Source organism: Cebus imitator, unplaced genomic scaffold (assembly GCF_001604975.1).
Source record: "Cebus imitator isolate Cc_AM_T3 unplaced genomic scaffold, Cebus_imitator-1.0 Scaffold69, whole genome shotgun sequence".
Lineage (NCBI taxonomy): Eukaryota > Metazoa > Chordata > Mammalia > Primates > Cebidae > Cebus > Cebus imitator.
The window spans coordinates 5,783,465-5,787,792 of NW_016107384.1; the positions used below are offsets into that span (position 1 = coordinate 5,783,465).

The 4,328-nt window shown below is 41.4% G+C and overlaps 1 pseudogene; it reads left to right on the forward strand.

The window, feature by feature from the left end:
• The first annotated feature begins 3,403 nt into the window (after window positions 1-3,403).
• On the forward strand, window positions 3,404-3,913 carry LOC108306026 (annotated as a pseudogene).
• Window positions 3,914-4,328: the final 415 nt, after the last annotated feature.

The window sequence follows — 4,328 nt, forward strand, 5'->3', positions numbered from 1 at the left end:
AACAAACAGGAATATATCAAAAAGAAAGTGAGTAATAAATATTCTCTTGGTCATGAGAGCAGAGGATAGTTAAGTGGCTTTCTCCATTTAATCTGTCTGTTCTAACCTTTCTCATGAGGGCATCTCACACATTAAGAAGAGACAAGAAAGCAACAAATTAAACATCTGACACTACTTTCTTTTTAGTGTTTAATTTGAAACAACTTTCCATTTCCTTCTAAATGAGAGTTGATTATTCAAAGGAGAGCTGGCTGCATTGTACATGACTTTGGCTTGGTCCAGACAACCATTAATCAGCCAATGCATCAACAATGAAGCTTGCAGTTTCAACAAGATGAAAAAAGAATGTTTTCGCAACAGTTCTTCAAAGATGTCTGTGTGAGCACTGCACTCACTGACAGTAACGAGATTAATGAATATAGCCACCAAGGTGGTGCTCTGATTATTACTCACGAGCTGATTTTCTAACACTGCTAACAAAGAAGCCAAAAATCACATAATGAAACATATCATATGTAATGCCTATATGGCAACAGATATCAGTGAATGTGGGAAATGCTTCATGTTTTACTTGAACCTTAATTTTTCAGGTCTTCATTATAAGGGAGGTGACCACCCCAACTGACTGTGACACAAATCTGTTTAGATCATTAGCTTTCACCCACCTAAGGAGCCCAAGTATTTTTCCATTTCTGCTCCTTTTGCTTACTGGACACTATGGCCAGTGTTTATAACCCAAGAGGTATTACACCAAGTGGCCATTTCCTTCATGGTCATTCACAGACACTCAAAAAATGTGCCTCTCTCACTTATCTCCCACCATATCCCCTCATGTGCCTTATCTCCAGCCTCATGGAGAAGCTCATCTGTCCCCAAACGCACCACACAGCTCTGTGCCTTTGATCATCATATTAGTGGCTGGGGCTGTCATAACAAAATACCATGGGCTGGGAGGCTTAAACAACAACAGTTTATTTTCCCACAGTTCTGGAGGCAAAAAGTCCAAGATCAACATGCTAGAAAATTTGGTTTCTGGTAATGGCTCTCTTCCTGGCTGGCAGATGGCCACCTTCTCACTGTGTCTTCATATAACCTTTTCTCTGTGCATGCATGGAGAGAGAGAGTTCTGGTGTCTCTTCTTCTTATAAAGACATCAATTTTATCATATTATGGCAACTCATATGACCTCATTTAACTTTAAGTTCCTCCTTAAAGGCCTTATCTCCAAATAGTTACATTGGGAGGGTTAGACCTTCAACATACGAACTTAAGGAAGGTGACACACAATTTGGTCCATAACACTTATGCACTACAACAAGCCCAGAAAGCATTTCTCTCCTTTCCACTGATTCCAAGTATTTTCTTTTCCAAGAAGCCTTCTCCAGTCCCAGAAGCCCAGTTAGGAACAACCTGTTCCAACTGTGGCATTTATTGCATCCTCCTCCATGTTGTTCCTTATTAGTTGCTCATGTGTCTCCCTCCATTAAGTATTATGAGTTTCTTAACAACAAGAACTGTCAGACTCATCTTGCATGGCCCATCACACTTAGTCTTCCGTGCTGTGGTCACTCACTCATTCTGTATCTGCTGTGCCTCGCTCAGTGACTATACACAGTAGCCACTCAATAGGTAAGAATAAATGAATTATCTCCCTCTTTCTGCTACTGACATTTTTTTCATTTCCCTTCAATACCTTTTATCCCTCTTCCTGAAATCTCTTTCTGATACAGTTTGATGTGTGTCCCAACTGAAAGCTCATATTGACATGTAATCCCCAATGTTGGAGGTGAGGCCTGGTGGGAGGTGATTGGGTCCTTAAGAGTGGATTGCTCATGGCTTGGTACTGTCATGACAGTGACTGAGTTCTCATGAGACCTGGTCATTTAAAAATACATGGCGCTTCTTCCCTCGCTGTCATGCTCCTGCTTTTGCCCTATGACATGTCTGCTCCCCTTTCACCTTCTGCCATGATTGTAAGTTTCCTGAAGCTTCTCCAGAAGCCAAGTAGACATTGGCACCATGCTTCCTGTAAAGCCTGCAGAACTGTGAGCCAATTAAACTTCGTTTCTTATAAATTAGCCATTCTCAGGTATTTCTTGATAGCAAAGTGAGGATGGATTAAAATACATTCCCTTTTTCCTTTCCCACAACATGAATTAACATTTTTTTCAAGCCCCCTAAAAGTGAGCTTTGCTCTCTTCCCTGACTCCATCTCCTGAATTCTTTGCAAACAAACACTGACAGCTTCACCAACGAAGCTGCACCTATATTCCAGAAATCCCAAAGTGCATCTGCAGCCCAGCCTCCCTGTGAAGCTTGACTCCTATATGCCCACAGCCTTGCTTGGCATCTCTTGGATGTCCCACAAGCAGCCCAAACAAAACAACCCATCCAAGTTTAACTCATCCTATATCACATTAGCCTCCATAGTTCTGTAGATTAGACAATCCCAACATTTTCCTTTCTGCTCCTTCCTTTACTGAGCCAGGATGCTACTTTCCAGGACAATGATAACAATGATGGTGGGTGTGAGAGTGGGGTCTAGAGCGTGGATGATGATGTGATTGGTGATAGTGATGACAACAATCATAGCAACAACTTAATTATTTTTCCTAATGGCAGGCCTAGGCTCATTCCTTTTTGCAGGCCTAGGCTACATTCTCTTTTTGATCCCACCATACTAAATCCAATTCCCTCAATTACATGTTATATTCCCTGCTATGTTTCTTTCTATACACTGATCTCTCAGCCAGCAGAATCATCTTCCACCTTCTGCATCCAGTGGATTCTCACTCGTTCTTCAAGAATTAGGGTCAGCCACCACCTACTTTCAGAATATTTCCAGGATATAATTTGTGCTCCAACAGCACAGAAAGCATACCTTTCCCATTACACTTGTGTTGGGATAAAATTTGGAAAGATAAACTAAGGGTTTTCATTACTATCTTGATTTTCCTCTTCCACAATTGAAACAGTGGTCTCCAGTGACCCAGGAAAAAGATCATACACACAAACGCGTGCGCGCGCACACACACACACACACACACACACACACCATGAACTAAGAAACCATAGGACTTTATAAATAGAAATTGGGCATCATATTGTTTTCCTCAGTCACTAATTTGAATTACTCAGATTATATGAGAACTTGGGCTCAATTTTTTAAATATAAAACTATACATTCAGTCATACTAGGTATCATTTTCTTACCTGTATTAAGTAAGCAGAGACCATTCATGAAGAAATGAATGAATCTCAACTAAGAGTTATTCTACAGCAATGAGATATTCTTGAGACTGCCATAGCTGCAGTCAATCTCAAAGCAGGTTTAAAAGCAATAAAATATCAAATAGAGGCATGCTCCTTCCTTTCCAGGCCCGGCCTCGGACTCAACAGCCACTGAGATGTTGATGCCTAAGAAGAACCGGATTGCCATTTGTGAACTCCTTTTTAAGGATGGAGTCATGGTGGCCAAGAAGGATGTCCACGTGCCTAAGCACCGGAGCTGGCAGACAAGAATGTGCCCAACCTTCATGTCATGAAAGCCATGCAGTCTCTCAAGTCCCAAGGCTACGTGAAGGAAAAATTTGCCTGAGGACAGTTCTACTGGTACCTTACCAATGAGGGTGTCCAGTTACTCCACGATTAACTTTACCTGCCCCTGGAGATTGTGCCTGCCACCCTACGCCACAGCCGCAGCGGCAGCCGTCCAGAGACAGTCAGGCCTCAGCCTAAAGGTCTGGAGGGTGAGCGACCTGCAAGACTCACAAGAGGGGAAGCTGACAGAGATACCTACAGATGGAGTGCTGTGCCCCCTGTTGCCGACAAGAAAGCCAAGGCTAGGGCTGGGTCAGCAACCGAATTCCAGTTTAGAGGCAGATTTGGTCATGGAAGTTGTCAGCCACCTTAGGAAAATTGGAGAGGATTATTTTGCATTGAACAAACTCACAGCCAAACAAACTTAAATATATATATATATATATATATATATATATATATATATATATCTCTCAAATACATATATATATATATATATCTCAAATAGAGTTGCAAGTAGTCAGGTTTGGATTACATCCTTCAGAACAAGCCCATTATGTACTAACAATAGTGTGATTGTGAGATTTGTAACTGCCACTGCCACTCACAGGGTTCCTTGAACAGTTTCATCAACGTTTCCAAACTCTAAGTGACAAGACAGATCACCTATATCCTGGGCCTAAAATGTTCTCAATACTACAACATAGGAATCAGGTTTACTACATTTTAAAGTGGCTGAGTTTAAAAATGGATAACAGTAGAATACAAAAAGAGTTCTTTATGTACTT